Source organism: Camelus bactrianus, chromosome 7 (genome assembly GCF_048773025.1).
Source record: "Camelus bactrianus isolate YW-2024 breed Bactrian camel chromosome 7, ASM4877302v1, whole genome shotgun sequence".
Taxonomy (NCBI): Eukaryota; Metazoa; Chordata; class Mammalia; order Artiodactyla; family Camelidae; genus Camelus; species Camelus bactrianus.
Genome location: NC_133545.1, coordinates 31,970,397 through 31,990,524, shown reverse-complemented (window position 1 = coordinate 31,990,524; position 20,128 = coordinate 31,970,397). Strand labels below are relative to the sequence as shown.

The 20,128-nt window shown below is 35.4% G+C and overlaps 1 protein-coding gene across 1 annotated transcript in view; it reads left to right on the top strand.

Moving 5' to 3' along the window:
• Positions 1–20,128, top strand: part of FOXP2 (forkhead box P2) — a 1,129,496-nt gene that overhangs the window by 410,011 nt on the left and 699,357 nt on the right. The window contains exon 7 of the mRNA XM_074367186.1: positions 2,266–2,365. The gene's annotated coding sequence lies outside the window, so the exon portion shown is untranslated. The remainder of the gene's footprint in view (positions 1–2,265; positions 2,366–20,128) is intronic.

Sequence of the window (20,128 nt, the reverse complement as noted above, 5' to 3'; positions counted from 1 at the left end):
GTTCTTGCCTCCAAGAACAGGAAAAAAATATGTATGTATGTGTGTGTGTTGCTTATAATTATGTGTAACACATGATATATTAATGTAGTACTATATTATATGTAATTCTTGCCACATAAATTGTCTCTTGGTTAAAGTTGATGTTGCTCAAGGAGTGCTCTCTGACTTGGTCTTATGTAATGGATTTGTGTGTCTGATGAATTTTGTGTATTGCTTTTATTTTAAACTGTGTGGCCATTGGCTTTAACCCACCCATGTGGTCCCCTCCACGATTGTGGCAATTCCCATTGTCCTCAATCTTTGTCAGTCTTGCCTCTTCAACCAGACCAAGAGAATAAATTCATGACAGTACATTTTCAAGGAAACTGAGTGAAAGCCTGCCAGAAATAACTTACCGAAGTAAACAACTTGATATCCTGTAAGGCGTCTCTGGGTCCTTTTATCTTCTCAGTTTCTGTTTGCATACTCTCACTATCTCGAGTCAAGGCTGAATCAAAGCCAAATCATCCAGTAAGAGGTGCTTAGCTCTGCAAGTCAGCCAGCCTGGAGTGCTACTCCCAGCTCTGTGAATTCCGATAACCCCTAAAATTTCCTGGATTTCATTTCCCTTGTTTGTAACATGAAGTAGTTGGATTAAGTTATCTGAAGTTTCCTCCTATCTGAACACTCTGTGATTGAGAAAACTCTAAACAGAATTGAGAAAAGGTAGTTTGACTTCAGTGAATCTCCATTTGCAGCTTGGTCAGTCTGGCGGTTCCTGGTACACTCATACTGCCAAGGCCTCCACGACACGTGAGTTGCCAGCCTGAATCCTGACAAGTTTGAGCTGGTGACCTCTGAGCCTAGGCATTGTCTGCTTTGTCTTGAAATAATGCAATAAATGCAACCTGAGATGAAAGCAGCTTCTAGTCTTCCTCATTGTCTTCTACTCCTTCAGCTCCTTTACAGGCTCAGGAATGTTTTACAATAATACTTATGTCAAGTAGTAGAGAAAACTGCCATTTTCATACATTTCAATGGCAGTTTAAATTAGTATAATCTTTATAAAATCTAAATGAGTAATAAGTAACAAGAGGCTTTCCAATTTTTTTTTTCCTAATCTTTGACACAGAATTTCAACATTTAGGACTTTGCTTTCAAGAAATAATATCAGGAGGGGCACATAAAGGTATAAATATAGCACTATTTCTGGTGGAGAGGGAGGAATTGGAAACAGAAATGTCCAAAATATGGTATCAGTTAAAAAAATTTTGAGGACTCCTGTAATGGAATATTATGTAGCCATCAAAATCATGATTTAAAAAATACTAATATGGCAAAACTCTGACTGGTTAATATCAAATTAAAAATGATACAAAACTGGATAAGCAGTCTAATTTTTAATTGGGAAAATTCAGGAAAAAATACAAAAATAAGCAAAAATATATGGATTCCCATCATCCAAGATTATTTTTTATAAATTTGTTAATCTTTCATATCTCTACTAAAACCAAGTATTGCTTTGTAATATGAACAAAAGCAAAAACAACAAACAACAAAAACAATTTTTATTTTAAAGAATTTTTCTGTGTCAATGGCCAAATAGTAAGAAGAAACCAAAAATATATATGTGTGTGCTGGGGGTGGTGAGAACCAGTGATATCAATGCACAGAGAGTTTGTATGTATGTAAGTGTGACAATCATGCAGACACATGGAACCTTTAAAAAATAATGTAGCAGGATTTTCTGAGCAGGGTTTCTCAACATTGGCACTAAGGATGTTTGAAGCAGATAATTATTTGGTGGGGGGTTCTCTGTGCATTATAAGATGTTTAGTAATATCTCTGGTTTCTATCCAATAACTGCCAATACAGCCTCCCCTGTCAGCAATTTGTAACAACCACATAATATCTCCAGGTGTTACCAGATTTCTCTCAGGTGAGCAAAGTCAACCCTGCTTGGGAACCACTGCCTTAACACTACATTCTCCTAGACTGTTTCTTTTTTAATGGCAAACCAGAACTATTACTGGATTTTTTTTTAATCTTAAAAGCAGAGGAATCAGATAAAAATTATGGTGAGCAAAAGTGTCACGTACTGTCAACGACTAAGTATCTTTCTTTTAACCTTCTCAGGTATTGTCACTGTCTCCTAAGACAGGGCTTCCCCGTGCAGCAGCTGGGGCAGGATTGCTCAGAAGCGCCTGATCCTGAAATAATATCCTCTTTCAGTCTCTAACATGTGACAATCAGGCATGGTTTCAAGCACTATTTTTATATCCCTAGGTCCACCCCATCGCCAGTCCATGAGAAATGTATCTGCCACAGCTCACGTATCCAGGCAAGAGCCGCTTATCCCTTGTGTGGAAAATGACATTCCACAGAGGTAGGTAAACCATGTATCTTGGCCCTTGGCATCTGTAATGTTAATGATAAGAACAAAATCCACATTTCCAACAAGATAATCTCTTTGATCTCTGGAAGTTCATTACAGAATAAATGCCATTAGTCTTTATGATGAAAGAAGGTCCATTAATAAACAAGACCCATGAACTTTTGGTTTTATGCAGACTACAGTGCCACAGTTGCCACCTCTCTTCCACATGCCAGAAGCACAGTTCTTCCCCTCAGCAAACTCACAGTGTGATGGAAGATAGAGACATACCCAAAGATAACTGCAAAACAAACAAACAAATAATGAGAAATAAGGAAGTAACCAAAAAAAGAAACCAAGTCTTACAGTGAAGTTGGCTTGGGATCAAAGTCTCTACTTCAGCTATAGAAAAAGGGTGTGGCTTTAAAACGACTTAAACTCTATTTGATATCTATAACCTTAACACTGACATATAATATTCATTCAGTGCCTTCGTCACAGGGTCAAATATTGTATTAGCCATATTTTTGAAATAAGACTATCAGAGAATGAGAGTTTGTTTCAAGCCCTTTAAGCTTGGAAAACCTGTCATCAAACAGGAATCCCTCAGGGAGCTGACCTTCTCAGATTGGAGATATTCTTCCCAAGTCAGATTGCAGTGAAGTCTGCGCTTTCAAGCAGAAACTGTTAAGGCAAGATTTCCTTAAGTTTGCTTTTGTTGTCATACGAGATTTCATACCTACACAAAAAAGTATGGAAAATAATAAATCAAGCAACTCAAATAAAGTATCACAGATACCTTTGAAACTCCCTTCTGTTTCTTCCTGAACAAACACATTTCTCTTCTTTGCCTCAGAGGTAACCACCATCCTGCTTGTATTCCTGAATAAGCTGTGGTATTCCTCTGCATGTTTTTACTTTTATATAAAATTTAACACTGTACAGATCTTTCTGCACCCTGCTTCTGTTACTCATTGTTTCTGAACTCTATTCCTGTTGATTCATTTTAACTGTTATATGGTATTCCACTGTAGAAATATTCTAATTTTATTTGTCGAATTTCCTCTTGATAGTCATAGATGTTTCCATTTTTTATAATCATTGTGTTGCTTGTGGTGACTAGGTTCTTACCCCATTGCAGAAAGAATTCAGAGATGGGACGTGGAGGTTAAGAAAGTAAAGGGAGGATTTATTAAGGGGTAGACAGTACACTCTCAAGGGAAGAACAGGCAGGCTCAAGTGAGTAGCTGCCCTGAGTTTCTTTGGCAAGTTGGTTACATAGGGTGTAAAAATAAACGAGTAGAATATTCATTGGGAAGGGAAGGGTTTGGGGTCAATTTCCCTGATTTTCACCCCAACTCCACCTTCCCTAAGGGAGGAGGGATTTTTGTCCTTGTTTTATCTGGATTGGAAGTGTCATGGTGTTGGTGCATCATGGGTACTTCTACTCTGCAAGGCTACTTTTATTTAATGAGGGCATAATGAGCAAAAGGTTACATTCAAACACTGGAAATTTCTGCCTTCTCCAACCTTTGTCAGCCTCCTGGCCATTTGTCACTCCAAAATGCGTGACCACTTATCAGCCCAGAGGTTCCTGCTATTTCTCTCTGCCTGGGGGCCCCTATTGTTTTCATGATATAGGGTTTCTTACGTTTGGCTTGTGCCCCTCCTTTTTGCCCAATTCTTGCCATTTGGCCTGTTTCCCCTTTCTCTGCGCATATCTAGCTATGTGCTTGCTCTAACAATTGATGTTTCCATTTTTTAATACTTTTACACACAATGCAGGAGGTGTCTCAGAGAGCAGATACTGGAGTGAAATTATTAGATCACAAATTTTGAAGAGCTTCAACTTTACTAATTATTGCCAAAATGCTTTCCAAAGTGGTTATTTTATACTCTTACTAGCAAATATGAGAGTACCTTTTTGTTTTAGGTTTTGGCCAGCTCCTGGGAATGACAGATATTTAATTTCGTCCAATCTCATGAGTAAGACCAAGTCATTTAAAAATTTACATTTCCCTAAAAAGTAATAACTTTGAAAGTATTTAAATGTTTATTAGCCATTCAGGTTTCCTCTTTTGTGAAATGATTTTCTGTCACTTGCTTATTTTTGAATTGTGTTATTTGCCTCATTAATTATTGGAGCTCTTTAGTGGGATATATGTCAGAAAAGATACATGTCTTTTCACTTTTGTAGCTTGTGTTTTCACTGTCTTTGTGGTCTTTTGATGAAAAGAAGAGCTTAAATTTAATGTAGTCCAAGTATCAATTCTAGGATAGGAAGACTAATTTTCGCTCTACCCTTATAGGTTTTTGGCTGAGGACCACCCCCCCCCATAATAAAAGACAATTAATAGGAAAAAAAAATTTCATAGATGTTGAATAGTATGGTGTCAACTGAAAACACACACACACACACACACACACAATGTAAGAGCAGTGAGTTTCAGTTTTTTTCAGGGACTATAGCCAGGGAGTCAGTCGCTTATATAGCTCTGAGGAACTGCTTCGAAGAGGTAGGAGAGAAGCCCATATAGATAACTTTTTTGAGGGGTGGGACTGGGTTATACAGGTAGTCAAGCATACATCTTGGTGAAAGATTACTGCTGTTCTCACACAGACAGACACACACAAAACCCAGATTTCTCAAGTTAATTCTTGTAGTGCTTATCTATGTATGGGAAGATGCAGGAATCTGGGGCCATTGAAATTCTTCCTTAGATGTGCATCTCAACTATCTTGGGGCCCATATGTCCAAAACACAGAATACTTCACCCAGATCTTTGTCCTGAATTCCTTTCAGGGTGTACTGAGAGTCAGCAAATGCAGTGGCTTGATTCTTGTAGAACTAGATGGCAGGCAACATTCTTTGTTTTACAGTGTTTACCTTCTGTGTATGTGAGAGAGGTCCAGGAAAACTGTGTAACTCCCCCAAATGGCACAAACTACCACCTTAAGTACCATTTCCAGCCAACGACAAAGGATGTTGTGAGGAGGAGCCAGTTCTGGAGGGGGTGGCTGTCAGGAAAAGCACAGTAAACAGGATAAGGTCGTTATGCAGGTTTCTGTCATGGTCTTCTGCACTGATGAGTTTCCAGAGATTTAGTCATCATTCTCTCCCTGGTACAGAGGAAAAAAGCATTACTAATGGAGATTACGCTTATAAATGTAAATGTCTCTTACAAAAGTGTAACTTCTACTCAGTTTTTAGAACTTTTCCTGTGTCTGCTCTTTTTTTAATAAATAGCTTAAAATAATCCTTATACCAAAGAGACATATTCTGGGGTGGCAAATTTTGCTTCCTTTCACAACCTTTTCTATTATGGTTTGCACTTCTTTAATCTTGTTCAAGAAATTTGTCCTCACTTTTCATGTGAAAGAGGGGGAGTACAGTGTGGTGGTTTAAACAGGGATTCAAGAGGCAGATTACTTTAGTTCAAATCACAACTCTTCTGCATAGGGCTCTGTGACCTGGGACAATTTAATTAACATATTTTGTCTCAGTTTTCTCTAAAATGGGAGATTTTTTAAAATCAGTTACAATATGTCAATTTCTGGTATACAGAACAATGTCCCAGTCTTGCATATACATACATATATTCATTTTCACATTCTTTTTCATTAAAGGTTATTACAAGATATTGAACATAGTTCCCTGTGCTATACAGCAGAAACTTTTTTAAAATGTATTTTTATATATAGTGGTTAACATTTGTAAATCTCAAACTCCCAAATTTATCTCTTCCCACCACCTTTCCTCAGTAACCATTAGATTGTTTACTATGTCGGCGAGTCTGTTTCTGTTTTATAGATGAGTTCATAGTGCCCTTTTTTTTTTTCCTTTTTTTTTTTTCAGATTCCACATATGAGCGATATTATACAGTGTTTTTCTCTTTCTGGTTTACTTCACTTAGAATGATGATTTCTAGGTCCATCCATGTTGCTGCAAATGGCATTATTTCATTCTTTTTTATGGCTGAATAGTATTCCATTGTATAAATATACCATATCTTCTTTATCCAGTCATCTGTTGATGGACATTTAGGTTGCTTCCATGTCTTGGCTATTGTATATAGTGCTTCTATGAACACTGGGGCATATGTATCTTTTTGAATTAGAGTTCCCTCCAGATATACCCAGAAGTGGGATTGCTGGGTCATATGGTAAGTCTACTTTTAGTTTTTTGAGGAATCTCCATACTGTTTTCCATAGTGGCTGCACCAAACTACATTCCCACCAGCAGTGTAGGAGGGTTCCCTTTTCTCCACATCCTCTCCAGCATTTATCATTCATGGACTTTTGAATGATGACCATTCTGACTGCTATGAGGTGATACCTCATTGTAGTTTTGATTTGCATTTCTCTAATAGTGATATTGAGCATTTTTTTTCATGTGCCTATTGGCCATTTGTATGTTCTTTGGAGACTTGCTTGTTTAGGTCTTCTGCCCATTTTTGGATTAGGTTGTTTGGTTTTTTGTTATTAAGTTTGTTATTTGAATAGCCTGGAAATTAAGCCTTTGTCAGTCTCATCATTTGCAAATATTTTCCTCCATTCCATAGGCTGTTGGGAATGATATTAATAGTAATTACTCCACAGGGTTGTTATGAGGACTGTTGGCATATGTAAAATGCTTAAAATTGTACCAGGCACATAATAAGCATCAAGTGTTTGCCATTATTATTTACATCTTTATTCTACCTGACCTGATTTTTGATATAGACAACTAACTGGATTTTTGGTCTATGGAGATAGCCAATTACTAAAGCACCATTTATTGAATAACAATTCCTTTCTGTATTGTGTTTTCATGTTTCAAGTTGGTCTATTCTGTGGCTCTCTATCCTATTCATTGGCCTATTTGTCTATCTGTTTTGTAATAACTTTTTATAACTTTAATATGTCTTTCTTGCTAATAGGGTAAATCCTTCTACCTTGTTAATCATCTACAAAATTATCTTAACTATTCTTAAACCTTTGCTCTTAAATACAGATTTTAGGATTAGTTCGTCAAATTGCATAAAAATCTCTGTGGGTGTTTTGATTGGAATTGATTGAACCTCTAGATGAATTTTGATAGAATTGACATCTTCATGGTGCCTCTGCAGTGCCAATGAGTGCATAAGTTAAAACTCTCCAAAAACATGTTTCCTCACATAATTCACTTTCAGATAGGATTCTTGCATGTATGTATCTAGCTGTCACATGGTGATATCTTAGCTATAAGAGAAGCTGGAAATATGAGTTCAGCCTTCTACTTTCAGGGCAATTGAAGAGAAGATGGGCAGCCACATAAATATGATGAAGCTACATTATATATTTAGCCCACTACAGCATTTCTAAATGAGTATACTTTCGTTTCTTCCTTTCAAAATCCTACAATTTCATTTCTCTTTCCTCTCTAGCTGCTATTGTGGGAAGCTGGAAATGTATTGAATAGAAACAGTGATAATAGATATTGTCTCATTCTGATTTTAAAGGGAATGATTTTTACATTTCACCATTAGGTATAATATTACGGATTTTTACTAGATAACCTTTATCTGGTTAAGAGTCTCCTTTTATTTTTAGTTTGTTTCTTTTTGGATTGAAAAAGGAATATAACTTTATCAAAAATGTTCTGCCCCTAATGAGATGATCTATTTTTAATTTTAATTAATGTATTAAATTATGTGATAAAACTTTGCAATAACAAATAATTCTTCGTATATGTTTATGTGTACCCATATATATGCATACATTCAAAAACATGCATACATGCATAGTGTATGTATCTGTATATAGAAGTACACAAAATATATATAATATTTTCTAATGTTTTATTAAACATTTCTGTTGCCATATTCATGGGTAAGTCTGTTTATGATTTTACTCTTATGTATTCTCTCTTTGTCTTTGTCACTTTTGTAGGAGGTTTGTTCAGCGTCACAAATCTTTTCCAAAAACAAGATCTTTGTTTTGTTGACATTCCTCATTGTTTCACTGTTTTCAGTGTCATTGATTTCTGCTCTTATTTTTGTTCTTTTTCTCCATCTATTCACTTTGTGTTCATCTTGCTCTTGTTTTTCTAGTTTCTTTAGGTGAGACCTGAGATTAATGATTTAAAACTTTTCCCCATTTCTAATGTATACATAATTGTCCTATGATTTCTTTTTTCTGTTTTCCTTTCCTGCCTCCCTATGGATTACGAAGTTTAAACATTTTTTAAAAATTCCATTCTGATTTAGTTACAGCGTTTTTGAATGGATCTCTTTGCATATATAGCTTTGGGGGACATTGTTGTAGCTATTACTACGGACAGATAGACAGATAATAGCTATAGTTTACTTAATATTACATTCTACTGGTATTATCATTGTATCAGTTTGAGTAACTGCAGAAATATTAGCTCCCTTTGCATCCTTTGCCTCTCCCTTCTTTATAATATAATTGTTTTATGTATTTCCTCTATATTCATTTAGAAGCACATCACACAATTTTATAATTTTTGCTTCAACAATCAAACACAATTTAGAAAACCCAAGAGGAAAAGGGAATATTCTGTTTACCAGTATTTTTGCTTATTGTGTTTTTCCTTCCTTCCTGATATTTCAAAATTAATTCTTTTATCATTTACTTTCTGTTTGGAGAAGTTCTTTTATTAGCCATCCCTTCTTTGCTGTTGCTGACACCACCTTAGTAAGGGAGAAGTTGGGCCACCTCATTAAGGCTTGACATGGGTGGAATTCCAGACTCCCTACATGGCCTTTGCTGGTGTAGATGGAACTGGGGCCACCATTTTTGTCTATGGTCCTTAGGTAAAGTAGAGCAGCTATTTTCTAAAATTTTTCTCTGTTGCCAGCTTGCCCCTTACTTGGTCATGGGCTAGAGAGAGCAGGCTTTTGTTTGGGTTATTTTTATCTGCATCCATTGGCATTTCCACGTTGCCTGTTTCTTAAGTCCCAAATCTGGGATTTATGAGGTAAAAATACATATTTATATAAATATATAGTTTTCCCCAAATCATCTATTTAATTGACATTTTCATAGTTATTAGCATAAGGATGTACACAGAAATATTTTGTTTTTAATTCACATATCTGCAAATCTTTCACTTTTAATTTGCGCTCCTGTACTTTCTTGAGTTCAAGAAAAAGTTTTGGTCCCAGGCCGCACTGCATGTCTAGAATAGAAGAAAGTTTTGAATTGATGTATGTAATTGCTCTTTTAGAATAATATTGTAAGGAAAGTTAAGGATACAAATAGTCAGGTCCAAGATTGGGATATTAATCATGCCATTTCCTTCTATGGGACCATGAACTGGTCATTAATTCTGCATAGGTCTCCTTTTTACCCTCTCAGATAGTATGATAATTATCTGATAATATCTCTATGATAATATCTATCCTACAGTGTTGAATTAAGGCTGAAATAAAATAAAATAAATAAACGCTGGCAAATTAGTACAGTTTCCAGCTTCTAGGAGATACCTGATAAATGCTAGCTGTTGTAGGGGAGAAAAAGCTTTCAGATCCCTCACTGGATCTGAAAATTAAAATGTTTAGCATAAGCAGTGTTCTCTAATAATGAATAAATAAATTCACATTGAACATTATTTATGATTTCACCTTTTTTAAACTTTTTACCCAGTAGTGCACTTTTAGGAGACATAACATGCATTTTCTCTAGTAAATAACCAAATGTCCCTATAGTTCAAGTGTAAGGTATCAAGCTGATGATAAAATAGATTTATTCTACAGGATGAAACTCTCATATGATTCCTAATACATTAATACACAGTTCTTCATGCCTTAAATTTACAGTCTCTAAGCAAGACGAAAAGCTTATTAAAATTAATTTTTCCCTCAGGACTTATTCTGGCATTTCACACACATCGCCCAAGTGAAATGGCTTTTTAAGACTCATGCTTTTTGTCTTCCTAATTGTTTTACACATCTTGGCAACTTTTCACATCCTGCATAAAACAGAGGTTCATTAGGAGTCATTAAAAGAAAATATTTTTTTTTTTGCAAATGCATTAGAAAATTTGCACCTTATTTAATGCCATTTTCAGAAGAGATGTAAGATTGTGACTGTGAAGCGAACAGGGTCACTTAATAGTAATGCAGGAAAGAATCTCTCGACAGCATTTCAGAAATGAGAACTTGATGGGATTTGGAAATGGAACCATTATTACCTGATAATAAATATTTAACATTATTTTTTTAATTGTTTTTAGCTCTTAAGTGTGATTAGGCAATATTTTTGTATGTTCTTAAGTATTACAAGAAAATAAGTACGAGAAAAATGAATAATAAAATCAAAATCAAAAGTGAAATTTGCATTCTTAGTTTACTCTTATAAATGATTTCTTACTGAAACAACAGAGATATGAGGTGGGACCGAGAAGTGGAATGTAAGGTAAATTTAACAGAAGTATGCAGTTTAGGTGGGGAGAGGTTGTTGACGGAAGGAAAAAGACAGGCATGCATTTCAATGGTACCAATGTGTAAGTCATACAAATGAAAAAAAATCTGATTTTTTGGCGACTTTATGGAAGATCCAGTCACAGTGTTACTATTGGACCCTTAGGAACAACAACAAAAATATTCAAATCATCACCATTACAATGAAGTACAAATGAGAAAAGTCAATAAAAAACATTCTCTAACTTTGTTTCTCAGAGTGACCTGTATGTACTGAATCATACACGACTGCACACGTACTTAGGTCCTAAACAAATCACTTGTTAGAGCCATGTAGTGAAGTTTACACTCTGTGTCTATGCTGCATCCAAGTTAAGCTAGGCAATCAATCTGATCCCAACATAAAAGAGCACCAGTATTAACTTTTGATCATTTGGGAGGGAAAGATCATCTAAACTTACTTTGATAATTGCCATTGTGTGTGAAAGGAGTCAAATCACAGAAGTCAATCTGAGTCTTCATGTAGAAATAGTCTCACCCCTCGTTTTTGAGAGAGGGATGGTGGGGATTTATTTATCTCTTTGTACTTATTTCAACTTTTTGTTTGAAGTAACTTTAGATTTATATAAGTATTGCATAAATATTACCATATAACCTTTATTCATCTTCCTCAATTGTTGACTTTTTTTTTTTATAACCAGGTTGTATTTCTTAAAACTAAGTAACATTGATGTAAAACTATTAACTAAACCTCAGTCTTTATTCAGATTTCTCCCATTTTTCTACTTCTGTTGTAGGATCTAGTTCAAGTTACCACATTGTATTTAGTCATAATATCTCCTTAGTCTCCTCTGATCTGTGATGATTTCTCCATCTCTCCTTTATCTTTCATAACTTTGACACTTTGGCAGAGGAATTGTCCAGTATTTTGAGGAATGCCTCTCCGTTTGGGTTTGTCTGATGTTTTCTCACAATTGGATTGAGCTAATTGGATTTGGGGGAAGAATGTCACAAACTTGATGTGCCCTTCTCATTGCATCATATGACATCAATCCCTATTTTCAAAACGTAATTTAATTTGGTTTCATAGGAAACATTTTTGTGGTGCAAATCTCTAGATATGCAAGCCACGGTCATTTGCATGGCCTTTCTTGCCTAATAAGAGTAAATAAAAATTTAGAAGGGGTCAAGACAGTTTTGTGGACCAAATAGAATATTAATTATGAAAATTGTTTTTTAAATGCCAGAGTCATTTTATGCTATTTTAATTTTATTCACCATGGTGAAATGATATCTGTGGCTTTTTTCAACTCAATTAAGAATGCATAATATCAACAACCACCATATTGTGTTATAAGCTACTTAAGTTCAGTGAGTATTCTCAGTGTACTAGCCTCTGCATCAGGAGACAGGTAATGATTAATTTATTTGCTGAAGTTGGACTAATAGATGATGAAGATCATGTCCAAAGACACACTTAGAGGAGTCTTCTTTGGCTGAAAATCTGCTTTGTTGCTTTTTGTTTACAGATCAGCCTTGGGTTCCACATAATTTGGTTCTGCAGGTAAACTTTGGAGCCAGACTGCTTAGGCTAAAATCTTGCCCCTCCTCTCCTAGTTGCCCAATCACTGTCCCTTGCTGCATAACTTCCTCTTCTCCTAAGGTTGTTAGAGATTAAGTTGAGTTAATGCACACAAATCCCTAGAACAACAATGCCTGGCACATAGTAAGCACTTATTACATGCTGGCTGCTATCATTATTATTCAGAGCTACAAGGTTTTCTTAGTAAATAGTCTGTGTATGACATTTTAGTCTGGACGACTAAGGACTATAACTTTTTTAGGGGGAGAGGGGCATTATATAAGTACTCTTACACAGAGTTTGCCTAGCCATTGTTATGGCATCCATTATATATGTTTCTGTATATTTCAAAATTAAATGCTTAGTTTCCTATTTAAGATTCAGTTCATGTTTAGTTTTCAAAATACATTCTCTTTCAATTCTAATTTATTTTACTGACATACACATCATGTTTAGTTTTCAGATATTACGCCTCTTGGTCCCCAAACTTTCCCTATTAATGTTGACTTTTAGATTCAAAGGCTGGTTTAGAAATTCTGGAGAATTTAGTATTCATTTCTGGTACACCATAGTAGATAAAACCATTTATTTAGTGTTCTTAAATAGTTTATTTAGTAACCTACTCTGCTAGTAAAAATGGGAAATCAAAACATTGTAAATACACTTAAGAGTTTGCAGAATAAAACATGAAGCACTGTTTACATAAATAAACAAATAGAGACTGTGTACTCATTTTTTTTTACGGTCTAATTTGCCTGATTTTGTTTGTACATGCAAAATGGCCTTCTAGGTAAGATCACTCCTTGCTTCTCTCTATCAGAGGATCCTAGAAGCGTCATAAAATAACTTTACAATAAACTTACATTCTCATGGAAGTCCAGTTTCTCAGTTCTGACACTGAAGAAATTATATCTGACATATGATGTAAATACTCTTGATTAAATGAAGTTTTTTTAAATCACTCATCACATGTGAGTTTTATGACTCCCATTGACCATGATCAGAGGAACAAAAGCAAAGATGTTCTTGAAGCTTTTACAAAAAGTGAGGAAGAACTTTCTCAGAAGTCTCTGTCAAATTCCTTATCAAGTCTCATTGGCTCAAATAGGGTCACATGCCCATCCCTTGATCACTGCCTAAGGGAACTCATTGCCTGAAACTGGCGTTGGTCCAATTTGCCCTGACAGATCAGCTGCAGGAGAAAGGATGAAAAGGGCAACCTAGGAACTCTGTTAGGAATAAGGAAGAAAAATGGATGATAAATAGGCAACTAAAAAGTTATACAGTGGTAACAAATTGGATATATATTAATTAAACCTATATTGGTATGACTGTTTATTACATGGAAGGCACTCTTCTAGAAGCTGGGGTTATAAATGTGAGCAAGAGGGACAGTTTCTGCCCTCATGAAATTATATTCTACTTGGTAAATTCAGACAATCAAGTTAATAATATAATTTCCATGATTAATATGTGCAATGAAGAAACTGAAACGGGGCAATGGGGTAGAATGTGTGTGAGATGCTGGTTTTAGGGAGGTGGTCTCTCAGAGATGGTGATATCCCAGCTGAGACTGGAATGGAGAAAAGAGGCAGCCAGGTCACCTGGGGAAAGAATGTTTCATTTCAGAGAGAATAGTAAGTGCAAATGCCTCGGTCTTTTCAAGAGAGAGAAGAAAGACTGCAGAGTTAGCATATTATGAGGTGGTAAACGATGAGGTCTGAGAAGTTGTTGGGACTAGCTCATGTGAAGCTGCCAACTAAATGTCACTTGTCATTTGGCTCTACACAGACTGAGTCAATAGCCACCATCATTGCTGACCTTCAACTCATCCTGAAAGGAATTCAGGGCAGAGATCAGGAATGAGGCACTCTGTACTCTGGGAAAACTGACATTACAGACCTTCAGATAGACATATCCAGGAGAAAATTTTATGAACCCAAATTCTTGCATTTTCCTGTATTTAGAAAAACCATTAATTAAGATATCTGTTTCTCGTGACTAGCAGCAAACCCCTACCAAGATGTGTGCTTGATTACCCATACCTTTCACCAAAAATTGTGTATATATACTGACCTCCTCATTACTTCTATGAACAGTTTCCCAGAGCTTCTGAGAGTCTGTCTCCCGGGCTATTGTCCTCAATAAGACACTGAATAAACTCAACTCACAACCCTTATCATTGAGGGTTTGGGGGTTTTTTTTTTAAGTCCACAGGGCTTTTCAGATCATATTGAAAAGTTTAGATTTTATTCTGCTTGACCTGGAAAGCCACTGGGTTGGATTTATGGGGAGGAAACAGAAAGGCATCAAGGGGAAGTAAAGCTTTCTGTTGTCTGTCTCACAATTTCACCTGTATTCATTTGTATTTTTTCCCCACATCAGCTGATGTCTTTAATCCTGGGGTTCAGGGCCATTCATTTGCATACACAGAGTATTGTTCTGTACTGAATCACTGGTCAGTCTTTCACAAGCAGCTATTCTACAAAATGGATCACTTACTAATTTTAGAGAACACGCACCCATAACTTGAAAACACAATTTTACAACCATCCTGTATGGAAGCTGGACTTCATTGCAGAAGTACTGAGGTAGTCAAAACATCCAGTTTGGCTGGGAAGCATTCTAAATGAGCAGATTTGTCATGGCATGTAGCTCAAGTCAGAATGAACTGCTATTCACTCAACAGTCTAAACTGTCAACTCCAACCTCCTCCTGCATAAAAATAAACATTGTCTCCACAATAAAGACTTTTTAGAAAAGCAATAAAACAACTCAAGGGAGCATTGTTATCATGAGCTAATCACACCCCTGGGGAATTAGAGGCACATAGCTGCACCCAGCGCCTCACAGCACCTGAGGGCTATGACTGTCTCCTGATAACCTCCCAGTCTGTTAGGCCTTATTGGTTAATTAGGTAATATTCAACTTGATAATACTGTATTTGAAGATTCTTTTAGAAGTTGCATAAGCCAGCACAGTTTATAAAAACACATCCATACATCCACACACATATCAGCAAAATTTTGGATAATTACAATTTGCCTCTAAATGAACCTATGTTTTAAATAACTATTTAAAAAAATAGAGTCCAGGAACTAAACCCTGAGGCGCTACTTTAACAATGAGTAATTCTGATGAGTTCGACCCAGGAAATCTTGAGAGAAACTGTCAAAAATTACATAATGTAGTTTATTTCCAATCAATAAATGGTTGTGACACTCCAATCCTCCTTACACGACAAGGTTTCCCATTGTTTAAAAAAGAATTGGGCAGAATAATAAAAACATATCGTTAATAATAAACCCAAATATAAACATATACATTAGTTTGGAAAACTTTGTCCTAATAAGACTTGTATTAAGGTGAGTGAGGGAAAGTTAGAAATAAACTTGATTATTGATATAGTATTTGGCAGTTCAATTTTTTAGTTAGTTTAAGTATTTAGGTAAATAAACTACTTTTTTCTTGTTTATAGTCCCAACACAGGTTACTGTGCAAAATAAATGTACCCATCCATAGAATATAATATGTATGAATCTCATAAATTATGGTATTACATTAATAAATAAGTGAACAGTTTAAAATAAAAGATCCCATATAACTAAAAATATTTTACGGTACTGTATCATTTTTCACAACTACCAGAAAATTAAGAAAAATGATCCAAATGTTTTGTTTTGCTTTTTGCTTTATTATGGTAATTAAATATGAACAAACTAGATGGACCTAAATAATAATAATTTAGGGTAAATGTATATTTTGAAAACTTAAGTTTATAATGTAGTATGTTAAATATGCTAACAAGGAATGATGGGACTTCAGTGGACTATCAGGAATTGATGATAAGTAGCTAAAGATGGATAAAAAAGAGAAATTAGGGTGGATTTCTGAGAGAAGTTATAGAAGTTTTTTACTGTGTCATTGTCAAAATGCCAGCAAACAGAGCAGGATTCATTGAGTCACCATTATATGCCATGCACCATTATGGCCTGATTGTATATAAAAGTCAAAACTCAAATAAGGTAGGGCCTCTGATCTTGAGTAGTTTATCTTTTTGTTGGACACAAAATGTCTCACATGCCTTAGTAGATGTTTATATAAGTCAATACAAATAATCAAATTAGCCCAGAATCCCAATTCCCATCCATCAGAATCACCAGGGAGCATTTATTTTTAAACACAAATTCTTAGACCCCGAGAAATTCTAACTCAGCAGGTCTGTGGAAGGAATTTGTTTATAAGTCCCTCAAGTGACTCATATTAACAGCCCTTCTTGGAAAGCATTTAAGTATTGTTGGAGAAATGTAATTAAAAGCAAAATCTTCCCAACTCAGAAAACCTCTCCACAAAGGTAGAAGAGAAAGAAAACAATCCTATTATTGAATAAGCATAAAACCAGGATGTCATGTACATCACAGGCAATCTGCTAAGAGATTGCAAAAACAGAAAGAAATCTCACTCTTTCATATAGCCACGCAGATATGACCCATTATGTAAAGGTTTTCAAGATAAACAATAGCTAGTTCTCAAGTAAAAGAACTTGACAGCACCATTTGTCATACACAATTCATCCTAAATTTACCTGGTAATTAGGTTTACATGAAGGAAAAACAAGTTTCTCATATCTTTATGACAGGAGGTAGTTTTGCAACTGGAGTTAAGCTCCTACCGCCCACAGAAGCCAGGAGATAGGGGCACTGTCTCCCTTGATGTTTACATTCCAAAGGGATGGATCACAGGCCCCCCCTGAGAAAGATATTTCTGGGTTGTAAAACTAGCAAGAGGCTTTTAAAAAGATTTACATATATCTCAAAGGGGCAGAGAAAGAATTTACAATTACAAGTTTACAAAAGAAAATGCTCTAAGAAATGGAAAAGGGGCGTATCTTTCCCAGTTTTTAACAGGGAAAATTAAGCCTCTTATCTTTAATTTGTATTTGCTGTTAAAGTATACAGTATCATAATACCAACATCTAAGATGGTCTGTGAACAGAACCACCTGTTAGATAATGATTATTTGTAATTACTCTTTTAAATTTAAATTCAAAAGAGGTGTTGAACAAGACTGAATACTTAATAAGTAAATGAGTGAATAAAGGAATTAAGAAGTTGATGAATGAATATCCCTTCCTATGAGGGGCATTCCATGGGAGGTCTCCTGTCCCACTTCGTTTCTTTGGATTCCTTGAGTAGATTTCAGTTTTGGAATGGGATTGCAGTCGGTAGCCTCCAGTGCCCCTTCCATCAATGAGATTCTTCAAGTCTTCAAATATCTAATTTAAATTATGTTCAAGGATACATGGATTAAAATAAAGTAGGCTTGTTAGAATCACTCTCTTCTAACGTGAGATTCTAGTCTCTGGGACAAAGGAAAAAGATATTTCAATGTTTGAGGTACAACTGATTGATAGAATTTATTGACACCCTATGGGATAAAACGGAAGGTATGGCCAAGTTGGCTATAGCCATTAGAGTCTTTTATACAAACAATGAAAAATTCTAAATGACCAGAAACACAAAATATAAATTTAACCTGACAACTTTGGAAATACAATCATACTCCCACTACAAAATTATAAAATTGAATGCAATACCCCAGAAAGCAACAACCCATATATACTCTGCATGGGTTCTTATTAAAAAGGATTAACACGAAGTTGAAAAATCAAACATTTGAACATACATCAGAGGAGCTATGAAATAGCTAGGTAAAAGATAATTCTAAGGGGAGTGTTTGAGCCAATTGTCAAGATGACAAAAATTTTAAGTCTTCAAAACAAAGAATGTTGCCCACCATCCTGTTGGACAAGGACTAAATCATGAGCCTCTGCAGTTGCTGACCTACAGTGCACCCTGAAAGGAATTCAGGATGAAGAACAGGATGAGGCACTCCAGGCTTTTGGGAAAATACAGGCCTTAAAATCGTTGTATTTCAGGAAAGAAAATTGTTTATGAACTTGGACTCTTGCATTTTTCCGTACCTAGAAAAGCCCTAAAATCATCAACTGAGGTGTCTATTCCTTGTGACTGGCAGTAACCTTCTACTGAGATGTATACTGAATTGAGGTACTCCTTAGCCAAAATCACATGTACTGGCCTCTCCCTTTACCTCTTTGGAACAGATCTTCAGAGCTACCTGTCTCCTGGGCTATAGTCCTCAGTAAGATACTGAATAAACTCAAATTACCTTGTGGGGTTTTTTTGTTTTGTTTTGTTTTTCAGTTGACAAGCCCTATCACATTCTTGAACTGTATGTTTTGCTGCCCCCAAATAATGCATCCTCTCAATAAGGCAGTTCAATAAATTACTACCAAGGTTGTTCTGGGAATAATCCTTCTGAATCAACCTGTGCCTCATCTTCTCTTTACACAAAATTCTGGACTGTTTTTCAGTGGGTTAGCTGTTTTTCTCATCCACAAGAAGGAAAAAAAATACTGTTTCATAAGGGAGGAAACCAATAAATATTTTTAGGAGTAAGCAGAACTATTACTGATACAGTGACACAAAAATATGACATCAGGCCTTATTCTGAACTGTAAGAGGGTGATAATACCAGCTATTGAATACAGTTTTTGAGGCTGCCTTCCTTTTTTTATGGATTGATGTATGTAACATAACTACTTTTTCAAAGTTTCGAAAGAACTATTATTCAAACTATTTAATTTTCAAATTAAAACTGACCAAACAAATGTAGTGGGAATATTGAAAGATAAATGGAGGCATATTAAAAATGCTGAGTTTGTCTGAGCAAAAATTGATTTGAACAAAGTAGTGCGAAACTGACAGTGGTTAGGAGCACTGAACCCCACAGGAGCTCAGAGGGAGATGTTTCTTAAAAAAAAGAAAAAAGATGAAAGCAAAGTAAGGAAATTATTGATTGGCTATAGCTTAAGGCCTAGTTGGCTGTTTGTGATCAAGTGTCCGTAGGTTTCAACTTTGTAACCTTGGGGCACTTACAGGCTTAGATTTTGGTTTCCTTATATAGGTCACCATGCCATTAGCGATATCTCAGTCTAATGGGCTCCTTCTTTTATCAATGTAACCAAAACTAGCCCATAAGGACTCTCTGTAACAAAAAGAACATCTTTATTCTATCATTTAAAAATTATTTATAATGCCTTAATATTTTTCAATGAGATCTTTTCAAATCAGTGTGATATCTGAGATGTATTTCTTGACCAGAAAGTAACTGAATGAAATTTAATGTCACTGATAGAAAGGTCAGATCTTAAGCCCAGCTCCTAGCAGAAGGCTTTGTCCATTTACACTAAGAAAACACTTAATGAGAGTAGAGATCAGAGAGATCATATGATATCTTTAAGAATGTAGGCGTTGAGGAATTCTTGGAGGTCTGAGGAGTAGCATACCTTTAAACCTTACCTTCTTTCATTCACATTAGTTTTTTTTTGTTGTTTTTTTGCTTGTTTTTACTGTTATAATAGGCAAAGTTAAAAATCCCAGAAGGCAATTGAGAAGTCTTCTAAAATAATTACATTTTCAGGCAAAGTTATCATATCTAAAAATAGACCAGCTCTACTTTGTGGAACTTACCCAGGTATAAGAAGAGAATTGCAGTAACATGGTATTACTAAACATACTGCCTAATACTTTGCCATCCTGGGTATTTGTTGATTTGCTTTATATGGATGATACAGAATGCTTTAACATATGCAAGTAATATTCCATTGAGTTTGTGGTTGAAATAACTTCCAAATGGAGATGCTCAAATCAGTAATTGTAATTGTATAAAGTAAGTTTTATTTTGATCAAAGTGATGCATATATAG